The sequence below is a fragment of the Rhea pennata genome, chromosome 2, assembly GCF_028389875.1.
Source record: "Rhea pennata isolate bPtePen1 chromosome 2, bPtePen1.pri, whole genome shotgun sequence".
Taxonomy (NCBI): Eukaryota; Metazoa; Chordata; class Aves; order Rheiformes; family Rheidae; genus Rhea; species Rhea pennata.
Genome location: NC_084664.1, coordinates 97,544,706 through 97,567,375, shown reverse-complemented (window position 1 = coordinate 97,567,375; position 22,670 = coordinate 97,544,706).

Genomic DNA, 22,670 nt, shown 5'->3' with positions numbered 1-22,670 from the left:
CCATGGTCCTCAGATTCTTATGGTTATGACAAATGAAACAGAATTTTGCTTTTTAGGCAATTTACTTTCAATTACAAGTTGCTATGCTGCAAAATTAATAAACAGGGAAATTTGGTTATGCAATTAGAAGTTGTTAGGAATAATAGTATGATATAGATTGAAGATTTCATGGATCATAAGGAATTTCCTGTCTATTAATTTTGCAGCTGCTTTAATGTGTTCCTCTTAATGATGGAATACTGGAGGATATTTTTTTCCATGCTTGAATTCTCTTCCATTACACTGCACACACCCTGTTAAGTAACCTGCAGCTGCTTTTATCTACCGGTACTAATGCTAGTCCATTGTGATATCTGACACATGACAGAGCCTCTGTGATTTCTCAGAATATCCTAAATAAGCCAACATTAAGCACAAGAAAGGGAGGCAGCATACATGAAAAGAATTTTTAAATGCCATGAGGTACTCAGAAGGTGAATGAAGATTAGAAAATAACACTTGTGTAGATGGAGTTATTCACGCATAGTTTCCAGCCGACTCTACATGCAGAATAGCAAGAAAACTGGTTTTAGTTATTTTTTAATCAGCACTTTTCCCCTGTTCTGCCCTGTACCCTTCTAGAGGCCCATAACCAGTATATGCCAGTATCCACCCGAAGACGTTTTTTCAAAGCCAGCTGCAATTTAGGGGACCAATAAGAACATTTTTTTTCCCTTCGTTTTCTCTTCTGAACTGTGGCACCACCTCTCTTTCAAAAAGAAGACCCAAAACTATGGAGGACTATAATTCTAACTGACAGGGCTGCCATTACTTAATGTTTGTTTCATACTTTCATCATGTCACATAATCTAATTTGGATGTTTTGGAAAAGTGAACAACTTTCCCCCCCCCCCAACAGCTGATGTCAAATGCAGTATTTATGGTTTTAGAGAAACAAAGAGGAATGTAGAGTTTCAAGAATAAAGCAAATAGCCAACCTTTTTAATGGGAGTTAGCTGATTAGGATTTAACAAGAAAGCTCTCCACAAGCAGTTCACTCACTTCAAACCCAACTCTTCTGTCCCTGCAATCTACAGTTTGTACCTTGAGTGCAAGGAATTTTTTCTTTTTAGCTCTCACCAAGTGAACAGCTTCTTTATTTACCTCTTCATCTTACTGCTTTATGTTACTTCTTCATACACATACTTCTCAGTATACCCCTTCTTTCACTATAAAATTATATTAATTGGGAAGTTTCTGTATAACCTTACCTATTCTATGGTTCTAAAATTGATTCTGTAACTATCATGCAATACACAAAAGATGATTTTTAAAAACTGATGTTCTAATGTTCAGCTTCCTTTCTATTTCACATACTTGAGCAATCCATTCATGACAGGCAGAAACATGCTCATGTCTCTCATGACCATGCAAAAGGAGAAGGACTTCAGAAAGGATTTAACTGCTCACCAGCTCAGGAATAGCATCATGCTGGCACTAAGCAGCACTAAAGAAAGTTTGGAGATGATTAGAAAAAAAATTCATTTGTAAAATAGGTAATGTGGGAGCAGCGTGATGAGACAAAAAGGGAGATAATCAGATCAGGTATAGTCTGCAATAGAACAAAAGAATTTCTGAGGGGTACAGAAGAAACATTCAGGATAGAGAGGCAGGCAAAGAACACTCATGAAGACAGACATATACTTTGGGGAAGCCAATGAGAATTACTAAACTAATTAAGATAAATAGAAAAAATTGACCACCTTAACAAAAGTTCTGACTCTATGTCTACACACATATATATAAAGGGAGAAGTAATATATAAAAGTAAGCATTCAAGTACAGCTGTGGGCACTTGATGCATGACCTAGAGTATACGGCAGGACAGATAGCACCTGGCCAGGTCTCTTGCTCTTAATCCTTCAGCTGACTGCAGGCCAAATGGTCACCAGTATTACTTAATAGCATTAGAGTTGTAAATTATAATGGCTGGGAGATTCCACTTGGAACTGTTGAATTAACTGCGAACTGCAGAGTATACCACGTTCCACATTTCAAAATGTTATTCACTGATAAAGAACCATTATTCTGAAGGAGCTGTTACTACTTTCACCTTTTCATCAATAGTATTACTTGTGAACAAGGCAAAGGTTGGTAGAGAGGCAAATAATGATGGAAGATAGAGCAGTCATATGGAGAAATGTTAATTCTTTAATAATCTGGACATTATATTAAAGTCAAATATAAAGTTATGTGCTTAAAACAAGAGATCAGGCCATAACCTGCAGAATAGAGGTCTGTATTCCAGGAAGTAATAGCTTGAAAAAGTGCTCAGGAAGCATTTGGCTATATAGCGAAGAAAAGGCAAAAGACATAACATAACATGGTGGGAGTCTTCCACAGAAACTGTGGAGAGGAAAGGGATATCATCCATGGAAAAAGAAGGCAGCAAAGGAGAAAGGAAACAGGAAACTACTATGTCACCAAAAAACAAGAAAAAAAATCAAACAAGATGAAGTAAGTCATCAAGGAGGCCAAAACCAGCAGAGAAACATTCCATCATTCCTCTGAACAGAAAGTTGTCTAGGAACTCTTTGGAAATGAGTATAACTGTATTTCTGAACAAAGATAAAAACTAAGAAAAGAGTAGATAACAGTGATTAAACAGAATTTAAGGCAATGAGATACCAGTAAAATTAGCTTTCTTTCACTCACCCTTAGCACTCCGTTTTACTCCTGGTAGAGAAAGACATCAAAGCATCATGCATGTTAAGCACTTGTGTTCAACAAATTTGTTGCAACTGTCCTTTCATAAGACAGAAAGAGGCGCTGTGATTGGAATTTGGGAGTCTATTTTGGACGCCTATAACTAATATATTTTCATCAGCTCTTCTATTGTTCTCTGTATGTGTCTGAATTGTTCTCAAGCAAAGACTTCTGTCTTAAGATCAGCAATTGTATCCTTGCCATTTCAGCTTGCTCTAAACTTCATTAGCTATCAGAGATTTTGGAATCATCATTCTTTATGAGGAATAGTAAGTTGCTCTTTTTGTAGACAGCATTTGATCTGATCTAGTGAAACACAAGTCATATTGTTCAGTATGCTAGAAAAGTATTAGATACCTGTATTTCTGATTCAATCTTCATGTAAATAGGACCAAATCAGAGACTGTAGCTTCAGACATTTAGCCAGTGAGAAATTAATTTCTGGGCTGATGTTCCCAATGAAAAACCCAAGTATCTCAACTAGTTTAACAGAACAAAATATGCTATTCTTTCTGTAAAGGCTCAGTCCACGTGACAAAAAACAAACCAGCATTCCTTGGTTGCCATCTTGTCAAGACATATAGACTGCATGAGTGCCTACTACTAAAAAGTATTAAATATAATACTTTTTCTTGGTATGAATAGAGCTTGAACACAATTTGATAAGGCTCCAGAAACAGAAAACAGGTAAAGCTCTTCTACTTAGGCACTTATAGTTCAATACATGTTGAACAACTTAAATTTTGTAGAAACTCTAAGTAACCAACTCCACAAGGGCAGCTACTCTAAAACAACACATTTTTCTTCTTTTATTCTTCCCAGACTGACTTATGGCAAAGAACTCTTCCTCAGTATATAGGGAATATTCTGAAAACAAAGAAAAGACAATCAGTTATCCGGGCATAATCTCGGAGTTGTCACTGACTTTCTGGTTAGGCAGAGTTCAACGTGGTATCCTGCAGGAAAACAGCAATAACTTTCAAAGACACTGAACCAGTATGAATCACTGAAGACCTAGAACATTACACCACTGACCTTTGAACAGCTTATCCTAAGTTTAAACTACTTTCTTCCTCCATATCATACAAAAGAAAATGTCCTTGGTTCCACTGCTATGAAACGGTGAGGTACCAACCAGTAGTCAGAGAACATCAGTTGATGGCATAACCTACTACAACTCCTGTGTCTATCAAGTGCATCTTAATCAAAAAGCCACTCACCAAGGCTACTGCCAGTTCTTAACACTGTATTGGAGGTCCTAAGATTCTTCTTCAAGATACTCAGTCACCAACACAAACACCTTCGAAGCTTCATTTTTTTTTCTCTAAAATTTGAGGTAAATAAAGTGCCTTCTATCCACCAAGATTCTATTTGTCTTCCTATTTAGGAAAGGGACAATAGGGAAAATCTTACTCTGTTTTTTGATAATATTCAAAACACAATTATCCTCACATATTGCTCGTTATTTATATGCATCTATCATTTCTTGTACTCAAAGCTGGCAATGGGCTGAGGGTCTGATTTTCATCTGCACTGAAGTATCTTTAACCTCCATGAACAACCGAAACTGAGCTCTAACTACATGCCTTTTATGTGTACAAAATATCTTGTAGAGCCTGTCATGGCAAACAGACCACATTGCTAAATCAGTAACGTAATGTAGGCATTTAACAGTTATTTCCACTTGCACAAGACACATGAGTCAATACAAGGTAGGCATGTATCTTACACTCCAGGAAAAAAAAGCGCTTTCTCTCCCATACCAGAAAAGTACATGAGCTTAGGCATGACAATTCTACAAACAAGACAGCCATGCAAAGTGGATATACTTTTATCTAAATTAGAGAGAATCTTACCCCACAAAATCTGAAATTATCTGCAAGGACTCTGACTTAATTTTGAAAGAGCATTTTGGGTTTTAAATTGCATTTCACAAACATTAAGATATTAATGAGAAAGGTATAAACATGTTTTGGATGCATTGAATAATATAACCACTGACTAAAAGTAAAGGGGCAGCAGTTGAAGCCCCTATAACATAAAAATGAATGAATGATGGGAGCAGGAGAGAGAGGAAGCCTCGGGGTAAGATGCAGCAGTTGTTAAAAATCAAATCCTGAGAATTAGTTCAAATTCTTCTAACCTGCATATATTTTATTCCAAATCTAGTGTAAATTTGAAATAATTTGAGCAAAGAACAGAACTGGATCTCCTGCCTACAGACTACTCATGTTTTATTGTGAGAAAATAACTGGTAAAAAAATGATTCAACATTCAGCCTGATGTGTACAAGGAATATTTCTGCTTAAAGATCTAGGCAACAGCCTTTCTTTGGAAGTACCTACCTGGTTCTAAGCTCTGCAGCAGCTTTCAGCAAAATGTAATCTCAAACTTTGAATTAACTACATGAAAGTGAAAAGAGAACAAAGCAACGAATGAAATAACTTTTTCCTCAATCTGTGAATGAGATGGACTTGGACTTAAATGAAGGCTGCCTGAAACGTAATTATTTAGACTGTAATATTAGGAGGCAAGAGTAAGTATGGGAAGAACTGAAAACCATTTTGACTGTGCCATAGAGAACGCATTGGCCATCAGACCTGCACATTTACAATTTCTGGGTCCTATTTGACGCCTGGCAGATCCGCCTGAGCAGGCAGCACCTATCATTTCTCTGACTGATATGTGGCCCTGGCTATTGCTTATTTCTGTGTTATCTCGAAGTGGAGCAATAAAGGGCTGTGTAGATAAGGCTGTGTACCTGCAGCCTGGGTAGAAATCAAGTTAATTTTGACTGAAAGTTCCTGCTTTCAAAGCGGATCTTCCGTTGCCAGCATACCAGGCCGAAACATCATGATTCCCTGTCCGGCAGCTGACTTAAGCTTCTACCACTTTAAATCGACAAAGACTTGCCTACGTAGGAGCCTGCTTCAGGCTTCATCGGCTGAAGTATCTGGGTGGAAGCCTCTAATACTGCTCCTTTCAGAGAGACGCAATAAACATAAAAGCTTACAGGGTTCTCTCTGAGGAGTCACTTTACAGGGACAAGTCTTTCTCTTTGCTTCTCTGTCTCGTTTTTCTCCCTTAAGAAGTTTGTACTTAACTCACAAGAGGGACATTAGAATTAATTTTCTAATATTTACAAATTACTTTGGAGAAAAGTATAGTATACATGTGTATATATATATATATACACATATAAATAGTAAATATGATCTACTGAGCTCTCCAGCTAGCATATATAAGTACATTGCTAGCATATAATTAGCTTTTATTTTGCTTTACTCTTCCTCTAGGTTCCTGTTCCTCATAACATATCCACAAGTACTGTGATGAACTTACAGCTACCATACAACACTTTTTGGACCTCCCTCATCTGCAGAGAAAGTTCAAAACATGGATTCAAAAAAATATATAATGATGAATACAATGATCATACTTAAAAAAAGCTTTTTAATATCTGTTATTACTATTAATATCTATTGTCACAATGACATTTGGTTTAGGATCTCTATTTGCTGATATAGCTCAGCTATCAGAATAAGGAAGCGTAGTTTCTTGATCTAAATCCATAAGTCAATAAAAGTCAATGACTTTATTGCAGTGAGTCACTAAAGCTTTTGCACGCTCACCATCTGATGGTGAAAGGGTCACAGCATCACAGGTACTCTAACAATTACTACTGTTGGACAGTAATTAGAACCCGAGACAAAAATTAGAGATGCAGATTCAAACTTCTACAAAGTTGAAGGGCACCCTTATCTTTAGAAGTACAGAACTTTCCCTGGATGCTTACATCTTCAGCAGTTATCTGAAATGAGACGCTGAAAAGAAGACGGTACAGATTTACTGCCCTGTTTTTCCACACTGACTTATCTGGTGTCCCATTAAAGCAAATGGACCAGATCTTCGGGTATAAATTGTTAATTTTACCTGATAATACTGTGCAATATTGCAAGTTTGTAATCTTTCTTACAAGGCACCTCTCTTACACACCAGATACCTTAAGACATTGCTTTTGCACTAACACCTTCTCTAAAATACTGTCTAGAAATGTAAAATGGAGGAACAACTCTCTGACTTTATCAGAGAAAAAAAAAAGGAGGGAGAGGAGAAAGGGATTAGTTTGTAAAATTCACTTGGTTTTTGAAAAAGCCTGTTGACAGAAAGCACTCTCAATGGATTACAAATGACACTAGTCAGTAAGGGTAGGGTAAGAAGAAAAATACTGTCTTGAATCAGAAACCAAAGGGACAAAAAAACCCTTGGGGACACAATTGTTTGAAGAAAGAAGTGGTCAATGGACAAAGGTATTCTCCTTTTGTCCTGTGTATGTTCAGCTCTTGGCACCAAAGTGACATGTTCCAGGACTGGTGCCTTACATACTACTACAAAATATAATATAAAGTAACAAATAATATAAAAACAATGGTAAAACATTAACAGTTGGGATGAGTTAGGATTCCAAAACCTCAAGATCTGAATTTTAAATTAATGATCTGAAAAAAAAGGAATTCTAAGAGGGCGAATTTCTAATGACACAAAAGTCTTTGTATTAGTGAATATCAAAGATAATCACTTGAAAATTTGGTACAGTTATACATAAATAAAAAATGTTCAGACAAGCACATGTGTTTAGAAAAGTAGAATATTTTTAATTACCAGGCTTATTTAATGGGCCTCAGTGGAACACTTCTTCAAGTGAACAACAGAAGTGCTAATATTCAAGCGAGCAAAGATTGGTCACATAGATTTATTAGTATAAAGGATGAAAGTAAATATTACCCAGAAATGTTCCTTGGGATTATTTCTAATCTTTAATACATTTTAAAATGTTGATTACTGAAAGCTGCTTGAAGAAGTGGGAAAATTGTTCTCTCCTTTTATACCCTGGGAAAGTGAGGTAGAGGATAAGGCCAGTGTATTGAGTCCCAGGCTGAGGAAGGAGGTAGGCTGACTAGCAAAAGCTCCAGCAGACATGGTCCTTCGTGATGGTGTCCCAGGACAACACCTGAAGAAAAACCATAGTAGTGTCTGCTCCCCAGTGTTATTCCAGCCTGCTCCTGCTGGCTAGGTGAAACGGGCCTACCCTCTAACAGTATTTTGAGGTGTACTGCCTATGTGCAGTCCTGGCAGTCAGGATTTCCTCTATTCAAAGATGAGGGAGACAGCTAGTATTTTGTAACCCTCCTCCTTGGGTGCTCATAAACTACTGAACCACAGCAACTTGCTGAAGGCCAGTACCAGAAATACAGCCAGGGCTTTGGTCTCCTTGATTGCAGTATTCCTTGGCACGTTAAAATAATGGAATGAAAGGTTATTCTTCTGCTAAGGCCTGCACAGTCAATAGTAAAAACTTAACACCTTTTAATACTCTAAAACACAGTCCTTCTAATGCTGAAAGGTTTATGAACAAGCCATCCCAAAGACTGCTGTCTGTCCAGGTCCTGTGCATGCACCATGTCTGAAACCGGGAAACTTTCAGTGTCCTGTGCATCAAGAAGGAAATTTGCTTTCTCACAAATGTAGTTAATTATTAACACATTTTGGGGAGGAGAGGTTGTCCATAGACAGCTTGGAATAGCTGTATTTGTTGAAAATTTAGAAATTTGTAAGATCTCTGGATATCTAATCTCTTTAGATCTGTTGGAGGACACACCCAGTAAAACCTACAGACCTGGCTTAAATTGGAGCAGATCTCAGTTTGGCTTGTAGCTGGAGGAAGGGTTATTTGCCTTTGCCACTTTTGAATGTTATTTTGAAATAACATCAAGTGTTTTTTTTTTAAACGAGCACACCGAGCACGTACAGTATCGTTGGCTCTTCATTCTCAGAAATGCATACCAGGTGCATTTGCCGAGTGTTAGCAGATTAATGTACTAGGGGGAGGAGGGCAAAACCACAAACAGCTGCATTTGTCTATATATAAAGGAAGTGAGAAGGCAGTTCTAAGTGTTATATAACATTTACAGTACTTGGTAAAAAAAAGAAAAGCTACTGCCTGGTATAGCTACCAGATACACGTGTTAGGCATAGTCTGAATTGATCTGTGACCAAACAGGGCATGGGGAAAGCTGGTTCGACTGCTTGGTCCTCTTCAGACCAATGTTACTGCTGTAAATGAAGTAACCCTTAACAAAGAGTGGTGAGAAGAGCATTAGGCTAAGGGGTCCAAGTGGAAGATTCATTGGTCGTATCCACTCAAAGCTGGGATACCAAGATCTCTTGGTCTTTCTAGGTCAGACAGCTATCAAAAAGCCTTTCAGAGCTCCAAGCATGCTCCTGCATAGATACAGAGACTCACGAGATCTGAACCAGATGTACATTTTGATCTTTTTATAGACAGACATTTACGACAATGTGCCCTTCTTCTCTCATTAGAAGGTGTTTAACTCTTGCAACCTCTAGAAATCTCTTGGGAATTTAACATAGTTCAGGTTCCTTATCTATATTATGTCACCAATGAGACCAGAAATCTAGACCACTTGAAAGAATTAGATGACATTCAGCCTTATATCTCCTTTATATCAGGTGAAAGGAGAACCTCAAATTCACGTGAAAAGCTAGAAGCTGAGTGAGAAGTGGAAATGAATCTTAGGCATGATTAACATAGTATTACAAAAAGGGGGCTTAGGAAAACGTAAGGCTGAAAGAACAGAGGCACAGGGAAAACTCAAAAGGTAAATCCATTTGACGGTACATAATTAAAACAAAAGGATTTTTTTTTATCCGAAGTGCCAAACAAGTTGCAGCACTGCTAATGCTTACATGGCTGAAAGTTTAGTTAGAAATACTTGTGATAAGATTATGGGTCAACCGCCTCCAAATATTAAGAAGAACAAGTGCTAGCACATTTTTAAGCTGTGTTTGCAACCTGTTGGCTCTGGGACAAACGTGCACTCAGCAACAGTTTAACATGATGATGCAAGTTGTAAGTCATGCTGATAAAAGCAGCTCCTGGCCCTATTGCTCATTCTCACCTCCACTACTCCCTTTCCTCTCATGCTGACACATGCTCACCTGGTAGAGCTGATCCAGGAACTAATCCTGCTGAAAAACAACCACCACAATGGAAGGGGCAGCACATGGACAAGTAGATGAGGTTGGGGAGAGCTGCCAAACACGCTGTCACAGCCCCTGGAGAGTGTCTTGCCTTGCCTCTGCACCCATGGCCAGTGGCAGCGTGAAGGTGGTGCTGGCTGAAAAGCCTCCAGCTGCTCTGCTCAGTTCTTGCAGCACACTTCTCCTTGGGCATGGAGGTGCTCTTGGCATCCTTGCACATCAGATGGTCTCTTTAAAGGAAACAAAGTGCTACAGCAGAGGCAAGAATTTCATTTACAGAACTCAGAAAGCACTGATATTGCATAATAAGAATGGTGGCATTTTAAAAGAAAAATACATATTTTTGTCAGTTTTTTATTTTGCCTTATGATCTAATGTAGCTTTTTCCTCTCCTTCCCTGGAACCACACTGGCTATTATTTATTTACAGAGCAAGAAAATTTGGGCTAAGCTCTTAAAAAAAGATATGGGAAAGGTGTGGTCTCTTCCTCTAAGCACTAGCAGTCTAACTTTAGATGTGATGAGATAAAGTGGGAGAGACAAGATGGGGGGGGAGGGGTGAAACAGGCTCATGGACAAAGGTGACAGCATAAATACATGAAGTTTCCTGGTGAAGACATTTTAGATGCTCAAGTTTTATAATAATACTGTTGATTCACAGAAAATCATTATTTTGCCACTATAAACTCAGATAGACCTTAGAAATAAATAACTTTTTCACCCCTTGGTACAGTGGTTCTGCAAAATTCTACTGCAAGCCATCTTCATATTGTTTTTTTGCCCCTCTCCTTTTTTTGTGAAACAACAATGTTAATGGTTCAATAAAACCTAACTTTAGAATTTAAGATACCACGAAATTTAAAGAAATTTTAGTAGTAAAGAATTTTAAAGTTATCTTACATGGGATATGCTGCCGCATGGGAGCCAGCTCTGAAATCTGAAGTGAGAAGTAGCATGATCAAACAAATAAATGAGGAATTTGAATTTAACACTTATTTTTTCGGGCAAAGCATGAGTCTCTGTGACACCTGCAAACGCAATGTTGCAAAGGCTGAAAAATCAACACAAAGTACACTAAAAGCCTAAATGAGAGATTTAGCTGAAGTTATGGAAAAGTGAGATGTTTAGAAAAAGAAATGGAAGGATCTAGAAGTTCTAGCTATATAGACAAGGGAGGGAAAGAAAAAATAATCTCTAACATAGCAGACTGGAAAGATGGTTACGCTTCTGACATTGAGTCGGGTCATGAAGAGAATTTGAGTAAGACACACAAAGAAATGCGGAACGTGCTCCAATTTCTGCTTAATCTGAATGGGTTTTAGTAGTGTGAAGGCCAACTGCAAGGGACAATCGACAACACACTGCTTATCATCTTACACCCAGTAACTTTGCCATATTCTTTTGTTCAATTCAACACATTGAGTCATATTTCATTAACAGTAACAAATTGTGTCACATGAATTTTATCCTCATTGTTTTTAATTAGATTCAAATACTATTTAATAAGATGACTGCTTTGTCCAAAAAGCCATGCAAATAATAGCTGTCCAGCTGTAATTGTCTGAGAGACGATCCTATTAATGAGGTATGAATTTGCTTGACTGGCTGGCGGGGAGGTCTGTTCGCAGAGGGAATTAGGATCCAGTTAAGGGTCATTGTCAAACTTTGATACCATTTCTGAAAGAGAATTTGCCGCAAGCTTTCTTATTTATAGAGAGCCATCAAGTTCAAGCACAGCCAACTTTTGATTTGAATAGGTGCTCCATATTTTGCAGAATCAAACTTAAGAGAGGCAGCTCCCAAACGGCAAATACAAACTGTTGTGGGCAGAATTCACACTGCTCGTAATGCAGAATCTGGTGACCTTCTCGTGTTTAAAAATATAGCACCTCGTACGAGAAGAGTTGCTTAACAAATTAAAGGATGTTTCCACTCTGAGCCTGCAAGAACAAAACATACCCCAGGACCAAACTGCCTTAAGATTTTTCTCAGTGCAAGTTTGGCACCGAAAGAGAAGCTGCTGCATTAGTCTGCTACGTCGCTACTTAGAAGTAACTGATCAGCGCCCGCCTCCTCCGTGCTCAGCCTCCCGCGCCAGGTGAAGCCTGTAACCAGAGCTTGGCGCTTGGATGCATCCTGCTGTTTATCTGTGGCAGGCAAACAGCAACCCTGGGCTTCCAGAGCCTCAGAGACTTCCACTGCACTGGCGATAAGTTACTCCCCGAGTCCTTTCTGCCAATTGTTCTTGGCAAACGGGCCGGGGAAGACTATTGTTGTTGCTGGCCGTTATCTCTGCCTCTGCCTCCACTTGGCAGAGGTGCAAATCCATCTCTCTGGTGTGGAAACAGGCTGCTGGACTTTGGATGAGTCAATTCGTTAATAAACAAAGAGTTACAAAGGAAATGGGAATCAGTCTTAACAAAATAAATGCAGAAAAAGTTTATTGGATGCTATGATGTTTGTCCTCCCCAGCATGACACTGTTTTATCTTGGGCCCCAGCCTTCCTATCAAAAAATGGGGAAGTTAGTAGTTTATCAAATTTTAATCAGCTTAAATGTTGATGTATTACTTACATAGCACGGAAAGTATTTTCTATGTTGTTGCTGGTGAAGGTGGGTTATTTTTAATTATTAAGTTATATCTTTTATTCTGTGATTTGCTTTACAGAATGTACCATTGTTAACTGAAAAATCTACCATAATCTATTGGTTATTCTATTTCTACCAAGAAGTATGAGCCAGCTCTGCAAGAAGCTCAAGACTGAAATAGTAAATTCTTGTGAAATTTTCTTCTGTGTTCAAGTGGAAGTATATGATCAGATTAGGGAACACTGTACTGGGGAATGGGGGGTTGTGGGGTTGGTTTTTTTAGGAGAGGATTTTTGTCTTTTCTCCTTACAACAGCGCCTTAGCTGAAGCCCACTGTAGGCAAAAAAAGATTTAGTTTGAAGTAGGCCTCAGGATTTGGCCAGAATTACCATTATATTGATAACGGGGGTAAAAAGAAAGCCCAGCACTCCTCAGGTCACTTAAGTCTCCTTATGCCAATGAGAGTACTGCTACTTCTGCTATTTTTCCCAATCACATTTCCTTATTTGTGACAAGATGTCCATAGCCGTATCTCCTTCCATCTTATGATCAAAAGTCAATCTTGCTCTCTAAGATATTTTAACAGTCAGTCCCCACTCACTGTTCCAGTGCTGTTAAAATAAAAGCGAGATACATTACACTTTAGAATAAAAACTAGACACAAAATCAGCTATAGGCAAACATACACTGCTGGGGTATTAAGTTCCACAAAAGCAGAGCTGGTAGGATGGAAGGTTTATTTACAGTGAACTCTTACTAAGCAGGAGCAACAAAGCATTACAAATTTGGCACAGACAGCAGCCACCAGCTTGTCTTTCATTTCAAGGCCCCAGAATGTCTGTCCAATGGTGTGAATATATTTGCTTTACAGAAAAATGGGATTCCTTGTAATTTCCCAATAGAGGCACATCCTCTCTTCCCTCCCAAGCCATCACACCATGTAGTTACCCCCCTCCCCCCTGTACCAGTTTTCAAAGCCATGCAAGATCCAAACCCACCTTACCTCCTACAGGGTATTTTTAGCATATGACACTGTCCTGGATTGTTCTTCTTCCTGTCCAATATTCACTGACAAGTTTAACTCTGGAACTGAATCAAAATGACCAGTAATACTGATTCTCCTCATTAAGCATTTTGTGGAATACATCTGTATCTGTATCTATCAGGAAAAACAGCAACCTTGAATAGGATGGGGACCTCTTCTTAAAGAAAAAACACTTACTTTGTAAAACATAATTAAATGCATTCCCTGAGTTACATAACTGATTGTGAATTAGACAGTAACTGTTACATACGCATACGGTGTGAAAGATACTGTTTGCATAAATAAAACCCATATAAAGCACATTCCTGAAGCTAAGTATCTAATGAAAGGCCCTCATCTATATAAGAAGTGTGAAAAGCATAGCACTCAAGTTAGGAAAGGTTATGATGATATTTGCTTAAAAAAGCCAGAGGAAAGTTTCCTAAGTGGAATCCTTTAAATTTAGTATGGGCAATTTTCCCAGAGAGTTTCACCTAGAGAGAATCAGTCAGGCAATAGCAATCTGTAGACTAGACTACAGATCAGTTGTATGTTATGGAAAAACACTTCCTTAATCAGTAAAAATAAGATGGATAGAATCAATTTTTCTCCTTGTTCTTGAATCATAAAGAAATGTGAGTAGATACATCATTACCTTTCTGAACCATTTACTGTATTAAAGATTTTTATTCCTCCCTTTCCAAACTGTATCTCTAAAGGTCTCTTCATTACATAGACTCTTCTCCAAACTTCTATGTATTTTCATTGTTCTTTCCTCGATCTTCTCCCATCTCAGTGATATGCTTTCTGAGATAGAGTAACAAAATACACTATTCTTGGCAAGTATCTACTTTTTATATCATGGTATTATATTATTTTTAGTGTTGCTCTCTTAATACTACCTAATTTTTTATATTTGCTTTACAGTCAACACTGCACAATGAAGATATATTTTCACTCTGCTTGCTGCAGCAACATCTTTTTCCTGAATGGTTTCAGTAATTTTAAAATCTAGTACATATGAACAATCCAAGCGTTCCCTACATCACACTACACTGTGATCACAACTCCATCCTGATGTCAGATTGCCTGCTCTTTCCTAGGTCCTTCTACTTTTCCTTCTCATCCTTTCTGAATGTGACTGAGTAATTTTTTGTCATCTGTTGATTTTACCACCCCACTGTTTGCGCCTTTCTCCAAATCAAATATTAAGCAGCGCCAGCATTAGTGCAAACCTTGAGGGAACTCTGCTTAACCTAACTTAAACTCTATGAAAACAACTCCACATCCACCTTTTCCATTAAAGTCTTAGACTTTCTACCATAAAGTAAAACAAGCTGAGCTTTTCACATATTAAAAAAAAAAAAAAAAAAAAAAAAAAAGAAAAAAAGTGGAGAGAACTCAGCTGGCAACCTCTGATTTAGCCTTGAGGGAGAGCACAGTCAGGGAGAAGGTGGGTAAACGAGGAATGTTAGAGCTCAGAGGGCACCAGTGTGCATCACGATGTCTAGCACAGAGCAGAAATAAAAGGGAAAAAACAGAAGTCAGTGTGCCCCTCGGGAAACAGCTCCTGAGGGGAGGTCACACAACACGCGAGAAGACCGGATGCCCATTTTCTTGCCCATACTGCTGACACGCTGCACGATGAAGAGGGGACTGCTCACTGCTGGAAGTATACTTGCCCTAGACGATTGCTTCTCCTGTAAGTGCGAAGGTAGCTGTTGCACTCGTTGCCAAGAGTTTATGAAATGCAAAAAACAAGTCATAAAAAAGAAAAAAAAAAAGTGCAAAAAAAGTGCTAGAACTCTCCAATCCTCTCAGGTATAATTACACAAAATAACAACAAAAATAAGGTGGCTTCTGGCACTTTTGGTGTTCTGAGGCGTTTACTGTTTTGCGTCTCGACTGCGGTAATGTGTAGGACGCATAAACAGCGAAGTCGGGCAACCAGATGGGGCACGCAATCTGCTAATTGGGGAAAGTCTGCTCTTGTATCCAGCCACCAGATGACAACACATCAGCCCCCGGAAAGTCAACTTTTTTAAAGATTTTTTTTATTATTATTATTTTAAATACCGGCTGGACCGCTGATCTAAAAATTGAATAAATATACATTTGTTACAGCAAAAGAAAAATCTTATTTGAATATATATTGGCTTTCATCACTTCTCTATTTACAATATTCAATAGCAAGAATTACAGGAAAAAAATCTGAGTGCAAATGCCTTATCTTGTCTACAAATATATATATATATATATATATACACACATATATATTTGTGTATATATATTATATGTGTGTGTGTGTGTGTATATATATATATATATATATATATAGTCTATATATAAAAAATACCACAATCCCTAGGGCTCTTTGGTTTTACCTTTTTCCCAGCTTAGAATAAGTTACACAGATTGGCATCCTCGGAGCAAGATATTATACTAAACACAAAACACAACCAATCCAGTGAGATATTCATAAAAAATTACTTGCATGCACAACTCGGTCACTTGATGGGAAGGAGTACCTTTTGATATCTTTCAATTTCCTTTCAGTTTTACAGAATGGATTTTGAGGCTTCATGACTGAATTCTTTTGCAGTGCAATAAAAAATGAAAATATTGTTTTCTGCAGATATGAAAATATATTGAATGGATAATAAACCCCACTCTCTGTACACAACCAAGAAAAAAAAATGCCTAGGGCTTCAGGAGCATATATCCCACAAATATACTTATTTTCAAGCACATTGCAACTTCAATCACCTGATCTAATGTTTAGCTGCCTACCACTGGATTCAATTTCTTCTGATCAAAGGGTTTAGTCTTTATGATTCTGTAATGCAGTCAGGGTCTGATTTTCAAGCCAGGTTTTAGCTAACCCTTTGTGCACGCATCATTACACCAGCCTATGCACACTATTTTGTATGAGTGTTATGTAGGTAACCTACATACTTCTAATTGGAAAAGGTGGTATCTGAAATAAAGTGAAGTATTTGTATAATACTGTGAAGTATTTGGCTTTTCAGTTACATGTCTGTCACCAGCTTATTGACCACTTGAGTTTTTTAGTATCAGAAATAGTTTACTACTTTTTCATCCTTTAAAATCACATCACCACCTCAACAATGAGCTGAAAAGAAGCCAAAAAGCGGACCATAAAGTCCTGTTGCAAGGTTGTATCCTGTCATCAGTTATAGCCATGAAGCCTTTCGAGCTCCACCGATATAACCGTGGAAACCATTAGCCTAAAACCTTACTATGAGTGATACTACAGAACACAAAATGAAAATAAGAACAGCTTCACTTTTGCATCCGCATTCATTCTTCTAGGGCTGGCAAATAGGAAGAAGAAAGATTTGTTAAACATAAACTTAGTTTTATTATTATTTGGTTCATATACAAATCACTGTACACAAAGTATGACATGCAAAAATCACTCCCACAAAGCTGGTAGGCCTACAGTGCCATTTTGGCACGCTTACCATCCACACTTTACAGCTAGTTCCAATGCAGGCTGATGTTCTTTTTCACAAAACACGTCCTGAGCCATGAAATACACTAAAGGCATTTGTCCTCACTCCTGATGAAATTTTAAATTGTTGGAAAAAAACCTCAAGTGCCGAGTTGTGATGAACTAGCTGAAGTGTAATACAGCAAACAGGATCATACTATTAATTATTCCATAAATTAGAAATAATTAGATTAAATATAAACCTGCAAGGATAGATTCATTTCTTAAGAAAATCTAAGTAGTATGGGAACGGCAGTTAGGTGGTGTGAGAATACTGATGACATTATTTTTTTTTAAACATAGTTACAATGTCCTATTAAAAAAGTACTATTCGCATTTCACCTTTAAGATTGTGTCTGATTCCAGAAACACAAGATAAATTCCAGCGGTCTGTGAAGTTAATGGGAATTTTGCTGCTGATTTCAATATCAACAGATTTCATCCTTCCGTTTTCCCTGGCACAAACAGACTGCACTATGGATACATGCAAATGCATCTACTGAGTCTAGGTCATTTTGGCCAAGTGCTTACACAGTTTGCTCCTTTAAACCTAGTCAGACTACTCAGTCACGTTCACTCAAACTAGTAATAAATGAGAAATCTGTCTCTCAGAATAGCTATTTGAGATGTGCATCTTCTGATTAAATGAGGTAAATTTAATTTACATATTTCTGATTTAAGACCACTTTCTTCAAAGTTCATCCAAGAAGCAAGAATGAGAAGAGGTACCATCAGGAGCTTCTGGTTCACAAGTATTTGAATTTGATATGCATTGATTTGCTGTTTACTTGCCAGGATTTTGCAAACAGATGCAAGACATTAATGTGATAGTACTAGGTTCTCAATGCTACTTTACCAAAATGCTTCACTTCTGATCCAAAGAAATGTTTCTTCACAAATATTTTCAATTTTATTGGTTATTAAATTCTGCTAGTGAAATATTCCAAGATCAAGAGTGTCAACTCTCTTCCCAGGAGCAGCATTTCACTTTTCAGTATGTCTATGATTCAAATCTACAATCTCACGTAAGAACTACTGACATAGGAATTAACTAATGAATGAACGGAATAAGCACTTAAAGAACCTGCAAAAGCAGTATCTGAATACTTCTCGGTACATTTACTCTTCTTTACGCTAATGAAAACGAACACACAAACTGAGTAAGGATGGCAGTTGTAGCTAGCCAGTTCAGACTGACAGGAGTGGGACCAGGATAACACTGCTAGAAGTAGCTCCCCTTGAGATGCAAAAGACTGAGGTAAAGATGCTTTTTCACTATCCATTTTTTCCAAGTTAACTTCCAGTTACAGCGCAGTTCATATACTATTTTACCGGGTTGATTTCACAGAGCTAAAATGGCAAAACCCTCATCTCTATTACAGTTTCCTACCTCTAAGCAAGTTTGGTTCAAGGTACTTCGCTGTCAGATTCCTGCTTCTTCTACATGTAATTCATGCGACGGCTGCTGAAAGCCCATTAAGAAAGAAACCATGGCTGTCACGGGACAGAGGAGGATGTAAAAGCACCTCATTGTTCCTGCTCTGCAGAAAAACAATTTGCCACAGCCAGACCGCGCTCTCAGCAGTGCCAAGTGCGCAGTAATTTATTACCTCTGGATGTCTGATTCTAAGTGAAGGAAACTGAAATGTCATACCTTCATTCATAACACCGTCTCATGGAATTATTTTTTCCGGATTCCTGGGAAGTTGAAATATTTGAGAAGAATATCAGGAACTGTTGTTTTAGCCTGTTTGGTGAGTAGATAATTGCCTTCCAACTCTATTCTTTCAGGAAATGATGTGAGTGTTGCATTGTTCCTAGACGGGGCAGCGATGTTTTTCAACAAGACACATACATATATATTTTTAAAAGAAACAAAACACAACAAAAACATGCGGACTAAGCCACTGCACCGAACCAGACTTTTTGAATCTGGTGTAGATAAGAGGCTGGCCCCAGACAACTTGTCCACATTTCACATAACTAAGAGCATTCTTTAGAAGGGATGTAAGCAACACTTTGTGTCGAGGAAAAAAGAAATCTAAAACAAAACCCTTTATGATGTGGGAGTTAAAAGCTCATTATGTTAAGTGATATCAAACATGACCAGAAAAGGCCCCAGGGAGAAATTAGACTTTTTTATTGGATTCTGTGGGACAAACTAGCCTGGGAACTTGAAAGCATGGGGAAGGTGCACGTGGAAATCACATCATATATGAAGAATAATTTCTTACCGTGTGAAAATTATTTTGAAATAGTTTTCAGCTAAAGTTTCTCCTTATGGCAGCCATTTCAAAGGGAGCATACTGAGGCAATGACCTCCAGTAGCACCAATACAATAGCTGCTGGATAACCTCTTTGCAGAATTATGTGGTCTCAGTCCAGTTCTGTGTGCACAGGCAAAATATAATCAGCACTGAAACTAGTAACAGTAGAGGCAAAGCTTGAGCACCTGACTCTATTTTACTGAAGATAATGGCAAAATTTCAACTCAATTTTTGAATTTCAATTTAATTTTTGATTAAAGTAAGGTGAGCCTGGAAAAAGTATAAAAATGGAACTACCGTTTATTTCTTCTTTAGGAGACGCTGCGAAGGACTAAGGGGCCACACTCAAACACTCCTACGACATTTCTTTTTCCAGTTTGACCATGACACACTTTTCCATGACTTTTACCTTCTAAAAGCAAAAGAACAAACAGAAAAATCTCAAAGAACAATGCGACATTGAAGAAAGATTTCACATTTTGTGATCCCTTGGGGACGGTGACTATGATCATCCTATAGCAGCCTGATCTACGGAGTTGCTTTTCCTCCCTACTTCAACATCCACTAAGGAACAAAAAGCCAACGATTAAACAGATCTCCTGTTATATAAAACTATCTATTCATTATTGTTTTAAAGGAAATTGCATTTGCTGCATTGCAATTTGCTGTTGCACCTGCAAGCCACAATTGCAACAAAATTTCAAAACTCCATATATCCTGGCCACTTCAGGTATATTTTTTTTACATCCAGAAATGATGCCTTGTTGAAAAGGGGGTTTGGGCCTTCTTCTCCTGGATACATGCATATGCAATAAACCTTACATATGCAAAATGAGCCAAACATAGTGTGCTATTTTGGATATCTGTGCAGCATTTCTACTCTACATGCAAGGCATCGCAGACACAATACCTTCAGCACATCTGCCTAATACAGAGTGCCTCTAAACTCATACAGGACACAAATATGGAAGCCCTACCACCCCTGTATGCTTCTTGATTACAGAAACTTTTTCCTCTTGTACAATATATTGCTTGCTGTTTATTCTGAAGATTTTTTTGAACCATTTTGACTTTGACACTTTGAAGGATAATTCCTCCTTGAGATTCCAAACAAATTAGCTGTTTGCAAATCAGACTGTTAATTTTGCAGATCACTCATTTAACTTAGTTTTTAATATTTTTTAGAAAAGGTATGGTTTAATGTAATGCTCGATCTTCTTCAAATTGGTATGCTGGAGGGATGCACAGTATTTCCTATTTATGTAATTCAGCTTAGAAGCTTTCTAGGTGACATAGAAAATTTTGGAACAGATTTAGAGCCATCTGGAGAGGGGATTTTCAGGAACCGGAATTTATTTAATGAGAGCTAAAAACATCTGGAAAGGACAAACATGGGTCCACTCATAAACGGCTTCCTATGACCTCAAGCAATCCGGAACTAACTTTTCAGAAGCTAAAGCTACTGAAAAATGCTATACATAATCTAGAATGCATATTAGAACAATAGGTATTTTTGCATATCCTACTTTGGGAAAGCACTGGCTATGTACCACCCTACAAGCTTTGCAAAGTGAGCTTGCAAACTTATTTCATAATTAACTCGCAGACAACTAAAGGACCATCTAGGTCCTGCAGTGCTTGAGGCAGCTCAAGAACAAAACGTTTTTTTGACCTCCAGATTACCGAATAGAGACCATATGTCACAAAATGTCAGATAAATTTATAATTACGTCAGTCTCAAAATGTTATTAATGATTAGTGAGTAAAAGCCTGCTTTTGGTTCTTTTCAACTTTATTACATCCTTACATGCAATGACTGTTAAAAGACAATGGTACTTTGTTGCAGGTCTCCTTGTATCCACCCAGTGAGTTAACAGGGAAGAAGATAGAGCAAATGTAAGGTTTCAATTTAAATTTTATTAGCAAGCTTTTTATCAGCAAATTTTAAAATATAGGATTGGCCCACTGTTCTTTAATGCAATTGTCCTGAAAGATCATATTGAAAGCTGATATACTGGACAGCTTTTTCTTCAGTGTCTATAAAATTACATGCTAGAAAAAAATCAGAACCACCCAGGACTACATTTTGTCCTGAAAAAGCATTTAAGGAGGCAATCTGAAACCTAGGTGGTTACCTGTACTAGATTTCTAGTTATGAAGCACAAATCTGAGCCCTTTATTTTCAAAACCACAGCTTCAAAACTTAGCAGGACTTCTGCAAGTCTTTTTCCTAGCAGTAAAGGCTAATGGGCCAGACAGTCTCTTCCTATATAAGGATATTCACCAAGACTTGTACTAGTGAATTCTGAAAATGAACCATCTTCCCAAAAACAAGCAGTATCTTCCAAATCTGCGCACTACAAGGGGATTTCATTTTTCTGCTACTATTTCAAACAGATTTTTCAAGCTCTTCTTCATAAACTTTGGAGCGCTGGGACTCTGGCTAAAGCAGACAGACACAAACATAGCGTAAGATAGAAGAAGAACATAGTAAATGTAGGCTGCTCTTTCTGCTTCCCTTTCTACATACGAGACTGCCTTATCTTCATATAGTAAGATATGTACATATTTGCCCGTTTAATTCATACAAATTTACTAAAGTTTGGCATCTTCATAAAGCAAGACAGTATTTTCTAGGATGATATAAAATCTCCTTTCATACTTTCTATGGTGATGGAAAAAATATGCCTATAGTAGTCCTGAATAAAGTTGTTATTACTTTGCTCATTATTATACATAAAACTGTCACCTATAATACTGTAAAGGTATTGTATCTAATACTGTACACCCTCAGAACTGAATAGAGCACTATACTTCCCAGAGTTGAAAGAAATCTTTCATAAAACTTCCTTTGTTAATTGTGTATAAAAAATTTAAAGTGTTTTTGACTTCTCTCTTCTCTTTTAAATATCTATGTTATTTGGAATTTCTGAATAATCTTATGACTAAATGATTTATGAAAGCTGTATTACTCATTAAAATGCTGCTACAGCAGCTGCAATCTTATCTTCCTGTAGATTCTATTGTATCTTGACAAACGGAATGAAAGCAAGACCAACAGCACCAAATATACTGTATCTTTACCACTTTGAGAAGTTCATTTAATTATAAACAATAATAACAATTGACCTGTTTAAAAGTAAGTTTTATAATAGTTTTATTCATAAAAATTTTGCAAATGTCTCCAATTTTTATTATGGCACGATCTCTATCAATAAGCGTAACACTTTGCCTCAAACCATTTCAAAAAACTTGATCCCCTGAACTGGGCAGTAGTAAAAGAATGCAGTTTAAGGTTTTAATCTCTTATACTGAGTCTAACTTTAAAGTATAATAAACCCTAATCAGAACATACAAGTATAACAGATGACATTATTCACATCACCATATGTTATACAAATCATATTAATAATGATCTTTTGTAAGCTTTTCTGAAGACTATCGGAGCAAAATACTGTTGATGAGCAGTG